This window comes from Phyllobates terribilis, unplaced genomic scaffold (assembly GCF_046119375.1).
Source record: "Phyllobates terribilis strain yellow unplaced genomic scaffold, ASM4611937v1 Scaffold_7__3_contigs__length_470593459, whole genome shotgun sequence".
NCBI lineage: Eukaryota > Metazoa > Chordata > Amphibia > Anura > Dendrobatidae > Phyllobates > Phyllobates terribilis.
The window spans coordinates 443,428,548-443,447,298 of record NW_027362767.1 but is presented as its reverse complement, the minus strand read 5'-3'; positions in this window follow the sequence as shown (position 1 = coordinate 443,447,298).

The window sequence follows — 18,751 nt, the reverse complement described above, 5'->3', positions numbered from 1 at the left end:
TGTATATAATTATATATCTACAGCTCGTATAACCTTGGTATTTTCTGTATATAATTATATATGTACAGCTGCTATAACCTGGGCATCTCCTGTATATAATTAGATATGTACAGCTGGTATAACCTGGGCATCTCCTGTATATAATTATATATCTACAGCTGGTATAACCTAGGCATATTCTGTATATAATTAGATGTATGTATGTAGCGCCCCGAGGGCTCGGCCGCTACAGGGGTATTGCACCTCTACCAGAGGTGTGATATTCCACTCCCGGGTAAGGATGGAGTATGGACCAGGGCTCAGTTAGCTGCATACAGCACACACACCCCATTTCCGAGGGACAGCTCAACGGTGCTCCCACTAGACAGAAGTGCAGGCACGACCGACCACATCCCTAGCTGGAGTGGGGAGGGGGGGTGGAACACCCAGTGCTGTAGGGGCAGATAGGGGTCGGTTCCTGAGCGTAGGTAGGAGCCCATTGGTTGCTGGTCACCTGGGCTCATGGTCAGAGGGAGGTATAAAAGGTGGGCACCATCTTAGAACAGGGTTCAGTCTGTGAGGAGAGGAGAGCTGACAGGGAGCAGCAGCTCAGGCTGAGTGCTGCTCCAAAGGCAGGCCTAGAGAAGAGGCCGGAGCCTGAGAGAAGAAGAAGTGGGCCTGGAGAAGAGGCCAAGTGAAGGAGGAGAAGACAGAACAGGAAAGAAGGAGAAGAGAGAGAGAAACAGAAGGGCTCAGGAACAAGAAGGTGGAAGGGACCCTAAGAACCCACGAGAATCCAGGGTGAAGGGTCAGGCAGATTAAGGGTACCGGATCCCAAGTTGGTGGAGGAGAAACTACCCTCAGCCAAAGACCGGTCGTCGTGATCATCTATTGGTGCGACACCTCATCAAACCTGCTAGGAAGGCACCATATAGGACAGCGGAGGACGGGGCCCACATTTAACCGCACAAGTCCGCGGCAGCTGGACAAAAGTGGGTCACTGGTGAGGCAGGCCAGAGAAAGGATTAAAGGGGGTCCTGTGCCATGCTCCTGAACTGCCTGGGAGTTGACCGAGCCCCCCACCTGGTGGACGCAGCACGGCTTGGGCAGTCACCGCCGGTACCAAGGTGACTAGGACCAGTAAAGAACTGTGAGTAAAGACCCTGGACTGTAACTTGTTGTCTGTGTGCTCCTTCGCGCCTCCAGCACTACCGGTACTGGGACCTTCACCACCATCACTCCCACCATCCACTACCTGGGGCTGCACTCTTCCCGTGGGGAGTCACACTACTCTAGCTGCACACCTCATCAGCCCCAGCGGTCTGCATGCAGCGGCGGTTCCTAATAACCACAATCCACGGGTGGCGTAGTCGGACATTATCTGAAGCACGTAGCAGACTACCATTGGCCTGACCACCCTGAGCCGCGGGACCGGGCCGCCACTACTACTACCCCCATCGTTCCCCTATAGCCCGGATCCGCGTGCCCCACGGCCCAGGGGGCGAGTCATGTACAGCTGCTATAACCTGGGCATCTCCTGTATATAATTATATATCTACAGCTGTTATAACCTGGGCATCTCCTGTATATAATTATATATAAGTACAGTTGGTATAACCGGGGTATTTCCAGTATCTAATTATATATGTACAGCTGGTATAACCTGGGATTCCTCTGTATATAATTACAGTGGTGGCCAAAAGTATTGGCACCCCTGCAATTCTGTCAGATAATACTCCGTTTCTTCCTGAAAATTATTGCAATCACAAATTCTTTGGTATTATTCTCTTCATTTAATTTGTCTTCAATGAAAAAACACAAAAAGAATTGTCCTAAAGCCAAATTGGATATAATTCCACACCAAACCTAAAAAAGAGGGTGGACAAAAGTATTGGCACCCTTTGAAAAATCATGTGATGCTTCTGTAATTGGTGTAATTAACAGCACCTGTAACTTACCTGTTGCACCTAACAGGTGTTGGCAATAACTAAATCACACTTGCAGCCAGTTAACATGGATTAAAGTTGACTCAACCTCTGTCCTGTGTCCTTGTGTGTGCCACATTGAGCATGGAGAAAAGAAAGAAGACCAAAGAACTGTCTGAGGACTTGAGAAACCAAATTGTGAGGAAGCATGAGCAATCTCAAGGCTACAAGTCCATCTCCAAAGACCTGAATGTTCCTGTGTCTTCCGTGCGCAGTGTCATCAAGAAGTGTAAAGTCCATGGCACTGTGGCTAACCTCCCTAGATGTGGACAGAAAAGAAAAATTGACGAGATATTTCAACGCAAGATTGTGCGGATGGTGGATAAAGAACCTCGACTAACATCCAAACAAGTTCAAGCTGCCCTGCAGTCCGAGTGTACAACAGTGTCAACCCTTACTATCCGTCGGCGTCTGAATGAAAAGGGACTGTATGGTAGGATACCCAGGAAGACCCCACTTCTTACCCCGAGACATAAAAAAGCCAGTCTGGAGTTTGCCAAAACTTACCTGAGAAAGCCTAAAACGTATTGGAAGAATGTTCTCTGGTCAGATGAGACAAAAGTAGAGCTTTTTGGGAAAAAGCATCAACATAGAGTGTGCAGGAAAAAAAAAGAGGCATTCAAAGAAAAAAACACGGTCCCTACAGTCAAACATGGCGGAGGTTCCCTGATGTTTTGGGGTTGCTTTGCTGCCTCTGGCACTGGACTACTTGACCGTGTGCATGGCATTATGAAGTCTGAAGACCACCAACAAATTTTGCAGCATAGTGTAGGTCCCAGTGTGAGAAAGCTGGGTCTCCCTCAGAGGTCATGGGTCTTCCAGCCGGACAATGACCCAAAACACACTTCCAAAAGCACTATAAAATGGTTTGAGAGAAAGCACTGGAGACTTCTAAGGTGGCCAGCAATGAGTCCAGACCTGAATCCCATAGAACACTTGTGGAGAGATCTCAAAATGGCAGTTTGGAGAAGGCACCCTTCAAATATCAGGGACCTGGAGCAGTTTGCCAATGAAGAATGGTCTACAATTCCAGCAGAGCATTGTAAGAAACTCATTGATGGTTACCGGAAGCGGTTGTTCGCAGTTATTTTGGCTAAAGGTTGTGCAACCAAGTATTAGGCTGAGGGTGCCAATACTTTTGTCTGTCCCATTTATGGAGTTTTGTGTGAAATGATCAATGATTTGATTTTTGCTTCATCCTCTTTTGTGTTTTTTCCTTGCAAGCAAATTAAATGAAGATAATAAGACCAAAGAATTTGTGATTGCAATCATTTTCAGGAAGAAACTGTATTATCTGACAGAATTGCAGGGGTGCCAATACTTTTGGCCACCACTGTATATATGTATAGCTGGTATAACCTGGGCATCTCCTGTATATAATTATATATGTACACCTGGTATAACCTGGGCATCTTCTATATATGTACAGCTGGTATAACCTGGGCATCTCCTGTATATAATTAGATATGTACAGCTGGTATAACCTGGGCATCTCCTGTATATAATTATATATGTACAGCTGGTATAACCTGGGCATCTCCTGTATATAATTAGATATGTACAGCTGGTATAACCTGGGCATCTCCTGTATATAATTAGATATGTACAGCTGGTATAACCTAGGCATCTGCTGTACATTATTATATATGTACAGCTGGTATAACCTGGGCATCTCCTGCATATAATTATATATGTACAGCTGGTATAACCTGGGCATCTTCTGTATATTATTATATACTGTATGTACAGCTGGTATAACCTAGGCATCTTCGGTATATAATTAAATATGTGCAGCTGGTATAACCTGGGCATCTCCTGTATATAATTATATATGTACAGCTGGTATAACCTGGGCATCTCCTGTATATAATTATATATGTACAGCTGGTATAACCTAGGCATCTTCTGTATATAATTATATATGTAAAGCTGGTATAACCTGGGCATCTCCTCTATATAATTATATATGTACAGCTGGTATAACCTAGGCATCTCCTGTATATAATTATATATGTACAGCTGGTATAATCTAGGCATCTTCTGTATATAATTATATATGTAAAGCTGGTATAACCTGGGCATCTCCTCTATCTATATATATATAATCGTCTTATCCCGTCTGTCTGTCTTTCTGTCTGTCTTTCTGTCCTGGAAATCCCCCGTCGCTCATTGGTCCGGCAGCGGCCGATCAGCGCCGCTGGATTTCTGAAAAAAGATGGCGGCCGTTAGCGGCTCATCTGCGGGACGGAGCTCAGCGGCGATGCAGCCGGGAGATGACCGGCGCGAGGCACTCATCTCCCGGCCGGTACCAGCAGAAGGATATCGACCGCCGGACCCATCTGCGGGACGGAGATGCAGCCGGGAGATGAGCGGCGCGAGGCGCTCATCTCCCGGCCGGTAGCAGCGGAAGGACCGCCAGCGCCGCTGACCTCCATGCGGAAGGGAGGACCGGGGAGCGGCGCTGCGGGTCGGGATACTTCTGCTGCGAGCGCCCGCTCATGTCCCGGGTTCTCGCAGCGGAAGTACCCGCACAGGCAGCGCCCTCCCCGGTCCTCACCAAGACGATTCGATGATTGGTCGCAGTCTTCGGACCCGACCAATCACTGATCTTACCGCAAAAGTTAAACACCACTGTGCTGATTGGTCGTGGACGCTGCCCGCGACCAATCACCGATTTGGGCACCACATTTAAATATCGGCCACGACCAATCACCGATCTTGGCTCCACATTTAAACACCGCTGTGCTGATTGGTCGCTGATGCCGGGCGCGACCAATCACCGATTTTGGCGCCACATTTAAATAGCGTCCGCGACCAATCAGCACAGCGGTGTTTAAATGTGGAGCCAAGATCGGTGATTGGTCGCGGACGATATTTAAATTTGGCGCCCAAATCGGTGATTGGTCGTGGGCAGCGTCCGCGACCAATCAGCACAGTAGTGCTTAACTTTTGCGGCAAGATCAGTGATTGGTCGCGGGCCAAGACCGCGACCAATCACCGATTTGTGCGGCACATTTAAATAGCGGCCGCGACCAATTGGATGTCAGGGCCGCTCCCCGGTCCTCCCTTCACACCCTAGGCGCATGGATGTCAGCGGCGCTGCCTGTGCGGATACTTTCGCTGCGAGAACCCGGGACATGAGCGGGCGCTCGCAGCAGAAGTATCCCGACCCGCAGCACCGCTCCCCAGTCCTCCCTCGAAACCCTAGCCGCTGATGTCCCCACAGTATCCGCATGGTGTTACAAAGGTCCGGACATTTGTGTTAAACATTGCTAATTGGTCGCTGGCGCTGCCCGCGACCAATCACTGATTTGGGCGCCACATTTAAATATCAGCCGCGACCAATCACCGATCTTGGCACCACATTTAAACACCGCTGTGCTGATTGGTCGCGGACGCTATTTAAATGTTGCGCCCAAATCGGTGATTGGTCGCGGTCTTGGCCCGCGACCAATCACTGATCTTGCCGCAAAAGTTTAACACTACTGTGCTGATTGGTCGCGGACGCTGCCCGCGACCATTCACCGATTTGGGCGCCAAATTTAAATATCGGCCGCGACCAATCACCGATCTTGGCTCCACATTTAAACACCGCTGTACTGATTGGTCGCGGACGCTATTTAAATGTGGCGCCAAAATCGGTGATTGGTCGCGGCCCATATTTAAATTTGGCGCCAAAATCGGTGATTGGTCGCGGGCAGCGCCAGCGACCAATCAGCGATTTTTAACACAAATGTCCGGACCTTTGTAACACCATGCGGATACTGTGGGGACATCAGCGGCTAGCGTGTCAAGGGAGGACCGGGAAGCGGCGCTGCAGGTCGGGATACTTCAGCTGCGAGCAGTCTCTCATGTCCCGGCTTCTCGCAGCGGAAGTATCCGCACAGGCAGCGGCGCTCCCCGGTCCTCACCAATACGATTCCGCTCCCCGGTCCTCACCAATACGACTCGCTGATTGGTCGCGCTCTCCGCCCGCGACCAATCAGTGATCTTGGCGCTAAAGTTAAACACTGCTCTGCTGATTGTCGCGGCCGCTGCCCGCGACCAATCACCGATCTTGCCGCCACATTTAAACACTGCTCTGCTGATTGGTCGCGGACGCCAGACACGACCAATCAGCGAGATTGGCGCCAAATTTAAACAACGCTCTGCTGATTGGTCGCGGACGCCAGACGCGACCAATCAGCGAGATTGACGCCAAATTTAAACAACGCTCTGCTGATTGGTTGCGGCCGCCAGCCGACCGCGACCAATCAGTGAGATTGGCGCCTAATTTAAACAGCGCTGTGATCTCCCGACGGCAAGTGTGAACGGAGGACCGAGGAGCGGCGCCGTCGGTCGGGATGCTTCTGCTGCGAGCAGCCGCTCATCTCCCAGCTGCTCGCAGCGGAAGTACCCGCACAGGCAGCGCCGCTCCCCGGTCCTCACTAATACGACGCTGATTGGTTGCGGCCGCCGGCCCCGACCAATCATCGATATGGGCGGCAAATTTAAACCCCGCTCTGCTGATTGGTCGGGGCCGGCCACCACGACAATCAGCGATATTGGCGCCAAATTTAAACACCGCTTCGCTGATTGGTCACAGTTACCGGTCACGAATAACCAGCATTATTGCCGCCAAATTTAAACCCCGCTCTGCTGATGGGTCGCGTTCGCTGGCCGTGACCAATCTGCAATGTAGGCGCCAAATTTTAACACCACTTTGCTGATTGGTTGCGGTTGCCGGCCTCGACCAATCAGCGATTTTGGCGCCAAATGTAAACACCGCTCTGCTGCTTGCGCCCGGTCGGCCGCATACCTATTCTAGAATACCCGATGCGTTAGAATCGGGCCACCATCTAGTATAATTATATATGTACAGCTGGTATAACCTAGGCATCTCCTGTATATAATTATATGTGTACAGCTGGTATAACCTGGGCATCTTCAGTATCTAATCATATATGTACAGCTGGTATAACCTGGGCATCTTCAGTATGTAATCATATATGTACAGCTGGTATAACCTGGGCATCTCCTGTATATAATTATATATGTATAGCTGGTATAACCTAGGCATCTCCAGCCGTCATCCCGTCTAAGGCTACTGGGATGTTTCACTCACACACATCCAGTCTGCGCCTTTACGGACTCTTCACCAAGCCTCTGCATTCCAAGGCCACTAGCTTCCACACAGGATCCAGTCTCGACCTTTCAGGTACCAGGCTTCACTCCAATGCCGCTGCCTTCCAAGGCCACTAGCATCCACACAGGATCCAGTCTTGACCTTTCAGGTACCAGGCTTCACTCCAAAGCTGCTGCCTTCCAAGGCCACTGGTATCTACACAAGATCCAGCCTCGACCTTTCAGGCTGCCAGGCTTCACTGTATCACGGTGTCCCACACACACTGGGAACAGGCCTCACGCCCAACACACCGAACACCTGTCTCCCATCAAGCAGGGTTTATATATGCATCCCGTGCACACACAGACACATACTGACAGGACCTTGCTGATGTCACAGTCATGTGATCAGACAGACATTCTGTGCGTGCAGGACCTGTGCTATGTCACAGTCATGTGACCAGTCACCTGAGGGGGAAGGTACATGGTCAGGTAAAACACATCCTGGACCATTACCGTAATGCCAGCATGTCGCTGCATTACATATCCCCCCCCTCTGTTCGAACTTGTGGGGTTGAACACATAATATACACAATCACCTCATATCCCACAGCTCATACAGAGACCATGTACTTGTCAATTGCGCTGTTCAGCCCCTGGAATATTAGTCAATGACATTAGCCCATTCCTTAGGGACCTACCATTTGTCACTGTCACTGACTTCGTCAGGTCACCTTTCCGGGTCGTAACCTTGTCAGAGCTCCCCCGCTCCCAGCGGTCAGTTGTAACCTTGTCAGGTCTCCCCCGCTCCCAGCGGTCCGTCATAATCTTATCAGACCTCCCCCGCTCCCAGCGGTCAGTCGTAACCTTGTCAGGTCTCCCCCGCTCCCAGCGGTCAGTCATTCAGCGGTGTGACTCACATGCCCTGGTATCTAAGGTCCGGCTCGACTCCGTAATGTCCCATCCTCTGTTGGGTCGTTTGTATGGGCGGCTCAAACCTGAGTTACTGGAGGTCTCACTACCTCTAAACCCACGCCCACTACTCTCAGGACATCTTGAAAGGTCCCTAACTCCAGCTATAGCTGTTCTGTTATTTAGGGGGCCCTTTCTCTGTCTCGTCTCATAATTTCTAGACGGCTGCCATCTTCTGCTACTCAGATGATGCTGTCTATCCACTCGCAGTCTAGCGAGATTCAACTGTTCTACCTCTTGCAGGTAGGTCACTCGGTACTCCAACAGCATGCGCATATATCCCAGGCTTTCTTCTGTTCCTACAGCGGAGAATGATACCTTGCCGTCTTTGTCTGGTATCCAGTCCTGACGATTACGTGGACTGCTTACTTTCACCACACCAGACTTGTTGACCATCACCTGCATGGCTCGACCATTTGTCCCAACGAGCTTCCTCACCAGAACATGAGGCACCCGGATGACCTCTTCACGCATACTGTGAGCTTTCCTCATCAACTCCAGTTGTCTAACGGCTTGTTCCGTCTTCAACCGGAGAAACCGCTTCGTGCGAATACATCGCCAGTGCATGTCACTTAGGATAGCCACCCTCTTCATTGTGACTTCGGTCGTGGACAGGACCACCAGCTGTTTAGCTTCTGAGGTCAAGTACACCTTACAGGCTCCCACCGCCTTCTTAAACTCCTCATGCACGGACTCACTGGTGCATTCTTCCCTCAAATCCTCGGGTTTATCTACGAGGCACTTGTACCGAGACGTTTCGGTCTCACCAGTGGTTTCCAGACGATTAACCAGCTCAGGTTTCAGGGACAACTGACCTCCAGCTTCTTCACCCTGTATGCTTTCCCTGAGTTGACTCACAGCTACAACTCCATGAATTTCCATCTTGACCACTTCCATCTCATATTTATCTGTGGTTAACACTCTCTTAGCTCTCCTCAGGTCCACCTTCTCATGGTATAAGGGAGTGAGTGCAACATGTTCACCCTTTTCCTTCTCCAAGAATGCCTCGTTCACTGAGTGATACTTTGTCAGGCGAATTTTGAGCCCGGAAACTTCTTCCTCTAGCTCCACCACTCGCCTCTCAGCGGCCCGTCTCTGAAGCTCTTCCTGCTTCAACTGCTCTTCCAGCAGCAGAGCTCTCTCAGATCTCTCCGTCTCCAATGCGCCCACTCGGCTCTCAATAGCCAGTCTCTCACGCTTCTCTTGCGTCCACTGGGTTTGTAGCAACTCCTTGAGCTGCTTGATCTCGGCTTCGACATCCACCGAACCCTCCGAGCCCACATCACTCGAGGAGGTATCTGCTTCATACCTCCCATCACCAGTGGTCATCTCCTGGCCCTGGTCTGTGGCTTTTTCGATGGACTCCTCCATCCTCTCTCGCTCAGCTTCCATCTTGCTGACTGTTTCCTTAAGGTATGTCTCCGCCTTCTGGAGAGTATCACAGGACATCTGTAGCTCCTTCACCTGAGCTTCCAGATCTAGGGTCTTTCCCCGGAGATCATCATTCTCCTCACGGGTGTCTTGCAGAGTGGTCTCAACCACTTGGCGCACTTGCTCTGCACCCGCCTTATCCTCCTCTAGTTTTTTCTTCACCTTGAGGAGATCCTCATAATCTCTCTTACTCTGTTGCAGTTCCCTACTGCGTTCACCACACTCCTTCTTGGAGTCACACAGCTCCTGGTTGAGCTGTTTGCGCAGTTGTTCTAGGATTTGTTCGCGTCCAGAAACACTATTCTGCCGCGCCTCCTTCTCAAGCTTCAACTGCAAAACCAGGATCCAGTCTCGACCTTTCAGGTACCAGGCTTCACTCCAATGCCGCTGCCTTCCAAGGCCACTAGCATCCACGCAGGATCCAGTCTTGACCTTTCAGGTACCAGGCTTCACTCCAAAGCCGCTGCCTTCCAAGGCCACTGGTATCTACACAAGATCAAGCCTCGACCTTTCAGGCTGCCAGGCTTCACTGTATCACGGTGTCCCACACACACGGGGAACAGGCCTCACACCCAACACACCGAACACCTGTCTCCCATCAAGCAGGGTTTATATATGCATCCCGTGCACACACACACACATACTGACAGGACCTTGCTGATGTCACAGTCATGTGATCAGACAGACATTCTGTGCGTGCAGGACCTGTGCTATGTCACAGTCATGTGACCAGTCACCTGAGGGGGAAGGTACATGGTCAGGTAAAACACATCCTGGACCATTACCGTAATGCCAGCAAGTCGCTTCATTACACCGGTATAACCTGGGCATCTTCTGGCTTTAATACAGTATGTACATCCACTTTCATAATAGTGATAACTACCAAATGTAAATATTCTTAGTTGTCTTTTATAATTTTTGCCTTGCATATGACAAGTTATAACCTCTGGTCTCAAATTTTACCTTAAGTTTTACTGTTTTTACATGGCTGTCCCCTTTAAACTTTTGGACGAGTCGCTGATCTGAGTGATTGGCTACAGCGCTGTCATGTGAGTTCACCACTGTAACCAAACAACAAAGACCGGAGGTAGCAGGATGGACACTGCATCGAACCCTAGGAGGGCAAGTTACTAGTGATGAGCGAGCACTAAAATGCTCGGGTACCCGTTGCTCGGGTCGAGCACATTGGAATACTCGGGTGCTCGACACGAGCAACGAGCCCAATGTAAGTCTATGGGAAACTCGAGCATTTTTCAGGCGGCTCCCCACGCGGTCTGCTGAGGGCCTAAAAATTGCCCAAATCGATGGTAACAGTGCTCAAATGACATGGGGACAGCATGGGGAAGACCCCTGGAAGCATTTCTGACTCCCAGGTCACTGCTGTCAGCAACGTTGTCAGAGTATTACGCAACTTTTACGGACTCACAATAAAACATACCAAAACAAAACCAAACTGGATTTTCCTGGGAAATATATTAAGGAACATCCTTTCCAGGGTAATGACTTGTATATAAGGCAAAATAAATAACCAAAAACAAAAATACTCCTCCACACCTTGGGCTATGTTCACACGTAGCGTTTTTGATACGTTTTTGCACTTTTGCATTGCTTTCAACCAAGACAAATGCATTCACCGGGAAATGTCATTTTAACATTTTACAACCTTATCTGGCCATGTGGTGTGTGACACATGCATACAGTGCTGAAAAGACATCGGAACAGCATGGTGAAGACCTCTGGAAGCATCTCTGACTCCCAGGTCACTGCCTAAAAGTGTGTCCATAATAAGTGATCCTTGGCACATGCGAAGATGCCTCCCGCCATGCACCTGTCGTTGCAGACTTGCAACAATCACCGTCCACGTCCTTGTCCCACTGCAGCGTTCAGTTGTCCCTACCCCATTCCTTGGAATGCAAGCGCAAGTATGCAGCCAGCCACCCACCCACAGGCTGCATTACTATACTGCCAAATTTTTGAAAGCTGCTTGTGACGCGCCCCCTGGGTCGTGTGTGTGTGTGGGGATACCCGGAACCGGACCTTTCGTGGATGCTGGGGATTGTAGTGTCCGTGGCGGCGACCCGGTCCTTGCCCAGGGCGGTCAAACCAAATGGCAGTCTATATGCTGAATGTCCGACTACGCCACCCGTGGATTGCGGTCAGAGTGAACCCCCACTGCAGGGCAGACCACTGAGGCTGGTATTCTGGGTGCAGCAGAGGGTAGTATAACTCCCCACGAGAGGAGTATAGCCTCAGGGCAGCGAGTGCCGATGTTGGGGGTGATGGTGCGCGGGAGCAGCAGTAACGACACAGAGTCCTGTAATGCAGTCCAGGGTATTTACTCACAGTTCTTTATCCACGTTACTCCAGCTGGTCATAACGTCCCACGTCGCACTGTGCTCACCAGGTGAGGGGCTCGGCCTACTCCCAGATAACTTTGGAGCGTTTCACAGGACCCCCTTTGTGTGTCCTTTCTCTGGCCTGTCATACCCCACCTGTGACCTCGTTTCTGTCCGACTGCCTCTGGCCTTCTCGGGTAAACGTTGGTGCCGTTTCCCTGACCCTATGTGGTGCCTTCCTATCGGGTGTAGCGAGGGGCTGCGCCACATAAAATGTCACAGCCTCCGGTTTCTAGCTGAGGGTAGTTCCCCGCCTCCACTAGTTTCAGGGACCGTTCTCCCCCTTTTGCCTGACCCCCTTACGCAGGTAGATTCGGGCGTGCGGTGGCGACTCGCCGGTCCACACCCCTTGGGTCCCTTCGTTCCTTGTTCCTGGCGCCTCCTCCGCTCCTCTTCCTTCCTTCTCCTTCCTCCAGGCTCCGGCCACTCTCCCAGGCCTGCCTGCGGAGCAGAGCTCGGTCTGAGCCTCTGCTCCCTGTCTTCTCCTCCGACTGGACTCTTGAACTAAGATGGTGCCCACCTTTTATACCTCCTGCTCAGTGCACCCAGGAACTGCCCTCTCCCTCCTATGCACTACAGGGTCCCCCCTTCCTCGGTGTTCCCTTCCCCCACTCCAGCCAGGGACAGGGACTGTCGTGCTCCACTTGGAGCATATCGGTCGCCCTGCCCCCCGGAAATGTGGTGTAATGCATGCAAGTCTCAGGGTCCTGATCCACACTCCATCCTTACCTGAAAGTGAGATATCGCACATCTGGTTGAGATGCAATACCTCTGTAGCGGCCGAACCCTCGGGGCGCTACACTTGCACCTGAAATGTGTCCTTTTAAGCTCGTGGAGGCGGAAGCTTTTCACAACCTCATGCCGGCGGCGGCCGGGTGTCCATACTCGGTCCCCAGCCGCCACTATATTTCCTGGTATCGCCTCCGCCTTCCACAAGCACAGGTCCCACAACATTACCCGTGCCCTCCCCAGTGCACTTACTGGGAAGGACCGCCTAACCACAAACACGTGGACAGGTGAATGTGGTCAGGGACAGTACGGAGCCAGTCCACAACTTTTTTGCTGACAGCTGTATTTAGCTTGGTGAAAGGACTGGCATAGAGGGAAACCGTATCTACCCCGGCTGTCATTTCTCTGTCACCAGGTTCCACCCATTGCAACACACGACCATGCCTGGCTGTATGTTCAGCGGTGAGAGCCACAGATCAGGCTGCTGTGTTACAGCTTTCAACAACTCTGCAGCGCTGGGCGGTTTGTCAATTAAGCATTAAGCGTGTTATCTTCAGCACAGCCTGTTGCCGCTTGGCCAAGGCAGTGCTGCAGTGCTGTCAGTTTGTGACTGATGTGGTCATTTCGGAGATGGAGGAGGAAGTGCATGAGCTGAATAATGTGATTACATTGTTGTTAAATTGGTGACGCTGTTTTTTATACTAAAGAAAGTTCCTATTGTTTTGTTTTTTTTACGTTTTTTTTTAAGACAAATGCTTTCAGCGGGAAATGTCATTTTAACATTTTACAACCTTATCTTGCAATGTGGTGTGTGACACATCATCAGACACATCATGTTTTATTTATGATGGAGGGACTCTGAAAGTCATGAAGCCTATTTTTATAGGGACATTAGACGGTCCTTACTATTGTTAAAAGGCCACGAGTCGGCCCTAGCTATTGTTAGAGAGCCATCAGCCGGCTATGCTCTGTTGTTCCCATTATTAACAAGTGGGTCTCCTATACTGTTATTGTGTGACTGCAAGGGCTGCCAAAAATTTAGACACAACCCAATACCCCTTTGAAGAGACATAGAGGAATGTCTGAGAAAAAAAAATGTTCCTATTATAAAGGAGCGGGTCTCCAATAGTGGTAATGCCCATGCTGTGACTGCAAGGGCTGCCAAAATTTTGGGAAAACCCCACTAAGAATTTAAAGACACATGGAGCACGGCCACAGTAACAAGGTACGACATTTTCCCATTAGAAAGGAGAGGGTCTGCTATACAGTTATAGGGTATGCGGTGAGTCCAACGGCTGACCAACTTTAGGAAAAACCCCACTAAGAATTTAAAGACACACAGAGCAGGGCCACAGTAATGACAAATTCCCATTAGAAACGAGAGAGTCTCCCATAGTGTTGGCCTATGCAGTGAATGCAAGGGCTGCCAAAAATTTGGAGGCTCTTCAATGCCCCTTGGAAGAGACGTGGAGGAGGGCCTCATAAAAAATGTTCCCATTAGAAAGGAGTGGGCCTCCTATACTATTAATGCCCATGCACTAAATGTATGGGCTGACAAACATTTACCCCTGGGGGGTATACATGAACATTCTGTATAAAATGTTATTTTTACTGGCATCATAAACACCCTTTAAAAAAAATTAGGGGGGTGTTGCATCACGGACCACGGTCACCTTGGTGATATGGTGGTGGAGGATGAGGAGAAGGAGGAGGACAAGAGCAAATAGCCAAAATCAGGAAGCGTATACCCATGTGTGGGTGTGAAAAGGTGCATGGGAATACACCTCCCAAGAAAAGACACTGGATTGGAGTTTGTTATGCTGCTATCATTCGGAGGTGTTGAGAAGTCTGGTCCAATCCAGCCATTGTTCATTTTTATAAGAGTCAGCCTGTCAGCATTTTCAGTTGACAGGCGGATGCGCTTATCAGTTATAATTCCACCAGCGGCACTAAAAACCTGCTCTGATAAAACGCTGGTGGCTGGGCAGGCCAGGACCTCCAAGGCATAGAGAGCCAGTTCATACCACGTATCCAGCTTGGATACCCAATAATTATAAGGCACAGCGGAATCACGGAGGACGTTGGTAACGTCTGCAAGGTACTCCCTCAGCATCTTCCCAAACTTTGCACTCCTTGTGAGAGTACCCCGCGCCTCAGGGCCTGTCCGATGGGAGGGTCTGAGAAAACTCTCCCAGAACTTTGACAGTGTTCCCCTGCCTCTGCTGGATTGAAGTTGTGTCTCTCTCGCCTGTACTCCTTGGTTGTCCAACGAAGTGTGCCCTCTGCCGCCAGCGTTTTCAGATTGGAATTTTTTAAATAGTTCCGCAACAAGGGCCTTCTGGTACAGCCCAATTTTTGTAGACCTGTCCGCCTCAGGAATAAGAGATATATAAAGTTTTCCTTGCAGCGTTGGTCTAGAAGTGTCACCAACCAGTAATGACTGTCCCCAAAATTTTGAGAATACGAGGGTCATGGGAAAGGCAGCGTAACATAAACTTGGCCATGCGTGCAGACTACTAACAGGCAAGACTTCAGTGTCCTCACCAAGAAGATGACTGACCATGCTCTCCTCCTCCTTCTCCTCCTCCTCTCTGTCTTCTGGCCATCCACGCTGAACAGACGGTATGACAGCTGTGCAGGTAGTACCGTCTATAGTGCATGAAACTTGCTCCTGGCCTTCCTCCTCCTCCTCCTCTTCCTCATTGTCACCCAATCCACGTTGGGATGAGATGAGGCTTGGCTGTGTGTAATCACCCTGTATGGTTCCTTGCTCCATCTCATCGTGCTCCGCCTGCAATGCATCCTGTTTGATTGTGAGCAGAGAGCGTTTCAGAAGACAGAGAAGAGGGATGGTGACGCTAATTATGGCGTCATCGCCGCTCACCATCTTGGTGGAGTCCTCAAAGTTTTGGAGGATGGTAAATATGTCTGACATCCATTTCCACTCCTGAGGTCTTATGTGTGGAGTCTGAACTGAATACCGACGGCTTTGTTGATGCTGGTTCTCAACAACTGCCCTCTTCTGCCCACAAATCCTTCCCAATATCTGCAGTGTAGAGTTCCAACGCGTGGGGACATCACACACCAGTCTGTGAGCCGGAAGCTGCAAACGCTGCTGAAATACTGCAAGAGCAGCGGAAGCTGTAGCTGACTATCTAAATTGGGCACACAGGCGCCGTACTTTAACAAGCAGATCCGGCAGCTCCGGGTAGGATTTGAGAAACCGCTGAATCACGAGGTTAAGCACATGGGCCTGGCATGGTACATGTGTGAGCTCGCCTCGCCTCAGAGCCACCACCAGGTTCCGGCCATTGTCACACACGATCATGCCTGGCTGTAGGTTCAGCGGTGTGAGCCACAGATCTGCCTGCTCTTTCAGAGCTGTCCACAACTCTTCAGCATTGTGCGGTTTTTCACCTAAGCATATTAGCTTCAGCACAGCCTGTTGCCGCTTGGCCGAGGCAGTGCTGTAGTGCTTCCAGCGTGTGACTGATGTGGTCATTTCGGAGATGGAGGCTGAAGAGGAGGAGGAGGCTGAGGAGGATGAGGTGCAGTAGCTGTAGACCATGGGGGCAACCTTGATTGACCTAGGGCCCGCAATCCTTGGCGTCAGGAGGACATGTTCCGTCCCAAGGTCCGACTGCGTCCCAGCATCCACAATGTTAACCCAGTGTGCTGTCAGCGAGATGTACCGTCCCTACCCACAAGCACTTGTCCACGTGTCCATGGTTAGGTGGACTTTATCGGTAACTGCGTTGTTGAGGGCACAGCTAATGTTTTGGGACACGTGCTTGTGTAATGCGGGGACGGCACCCCAGGAGAAATAGTGGCGGCTGGGGATCGAGTACCGAGGGACGGCCGCCGCCATCCGGTTGCGGGATGCTTCCGTCTACATGAGCCTAAAAGACAACATTTAGAGCGCAAGCAGTCGTGAAATGTGAGAATTTAGTAGTGTGGCCTGTGGGGCGTTGGCTGCATATTTACGCTTGCGTTCCAAGGACTGGGGTATGGACAACTGAACACTGCGCTGGGACAAGGACATGGACGTGCTTCCTGATGCTGCTACTTGAGAGTGTGCAATGACAGGTGCAGGGCAGGAGGCATCTGAGCATGCACCATGGACAGGGGATAGGCTTGCATGCACAATAGCGGAAGAAGCAATGGTGCCACCCGCAGACACTGTTCCTGGACCCTGGGGTCCGGCCCACAAAGTCAGGTGCTTTGCTACCATGTGCCTGATCATGCTGGTGGTGGTCAGGCTGGTCGTTTTGCCACCCCTGCTGATGCTGGCCTGGCAGGTGGTGCAAATGGCCTTTTTGGGGTTATCGGCAGAGTCTTTAAAAAACAACCAGACTTAGGAAGACCTAACAGTTGTACTGGGAACTTCCTTCGTGTTGGTGTTATGGGGAACGGTTGCCTGCCTTCTTTCTGTGATCACCACACTGCTTCTTCCTGCCTGTTGGAGTGCTCTGCCTCCCTCCCCCTGTGTGCTGCTGTCCTCGCTCTGCATGTCCTCCTGCCCGGTTGAGTCAGTTACTATATCATCCACCACCTCGTCTTCCACTTCCGCACCCTGGTCCTCGTCCTGACTTTCTGGCAATTGTGTCTCATCATCGTCCACCTCTTGTGACACTTTCCCACCGACGCCTTCATGTGACCATGGCTGCTCAAATATTTGGGCATCGCTACACGCGATCTCCTCTTGCCCTGCTTCAAGTGAACTGGGCGAGAGGCCCGAATCTATAAATGGAAAAGTGAACAGCTCTTCAGAGTGCCCAAGTGTGGGATCAGTTGTCTCCGGGCACTCGGCATGGTGGGAGGAAGGAGGATCAGGGTGAGGAATGTGCGGTCAAGACTCACGGCTACTGAGACTTGACCGTGTGGAAGACAGGGTGGTGGTAGTGACTAAGTGACTGGAATCATTATCCGCTATCCAACCAACAACCTTTTGACACTGCTCTGGGTTCAATAGTGGTGTGCTGCGGTCCCCTAGAAATTGGGACAGGAAGGTCAGGCGAGAAGATGTGGGTGTTTGTTGTGCACAATTTCAGCTTGCCCACTGCCTTGCACCATTACCATCACGTCCAGTTCCCCATCCCTTGCCACGTGCCTTGCCCATTTTAAATGGAGGACAGTTTCTTCCACGCTCACAACAAATGACTGATTTTCGAGCGAATTTATATGTGATCCGTGTGACGGAGAAAACAGAGTTTTAAATACCTGGCCTGTAGGTAAGTAATTTGAACAGCAAACTGGTGTGAATTGCTTCACTGACACACTGAAAGAAATTTTTAATGGAGGCCAGAAATGGCAGTATTTTCTGACAACGTATATGTGATCTGTGTGACGGAGAAAACACAGTTTTAAATTGCTGGATTTCTAGCGCTGTAATATGGAAAGGACCAGGCTGTATTCTGCAGTGCCAACAAGCAAATGGCGCAGAAAAAACGTGTTCTCTGGATTGCTTTTTAAGCAAATAATGAGGATTAAGATGCAAAAAAATGTATACCTGGCCCCTGAGACCCGGGCCTATTTCCAGAAATATCTAACAGCAGCAGCCGACAGAACTGGAATGGAGCCTCTTGTGCTATATGCACTGCAGTCTGCTATATACACTGCCTGCCTGCCTATATATACTGCCTGCCTGATATCTCTGCAGATGGATTAGTCCTCAGAAGGACTCTTTGTTAAGATGGATATGTGTAATGTACTTTTTTTCTCCCTACACTACCTAATACACAAGCAAATCTCTCCCTGACGCAGCAGCACCTCTCCCTACACTGTCTGATTCCGGAGTGACTGTGACTAGCATGGCGGAGCCAGGTCTGATATACACCTGATGATGCTGTGCGGCCAGCCAATCACTGTAATGCCACAACCAACATGGCTGCGGCATTTTAGTGCATGGCAGGCAATCCCTGCATGTTCATTGGCTCTGTAAAGAGCGCCAAACATGCAGGGAGTGGACCAGAGTTCCCGCCCGAGTAACCCGGAAATACTCGCCGAGCTTGTCGAGCACCATGATGCTCGGGCGAGTACTGAGTAGTGGCGAGCATGTTCGCTCATCACTACAAGTTACGGATAGTTGGTTTGTCTGAAGGTTACTGATCCTCTGGGCAAAAGTTTTTTGAAAGGGGACAACTCATAGTTACATTG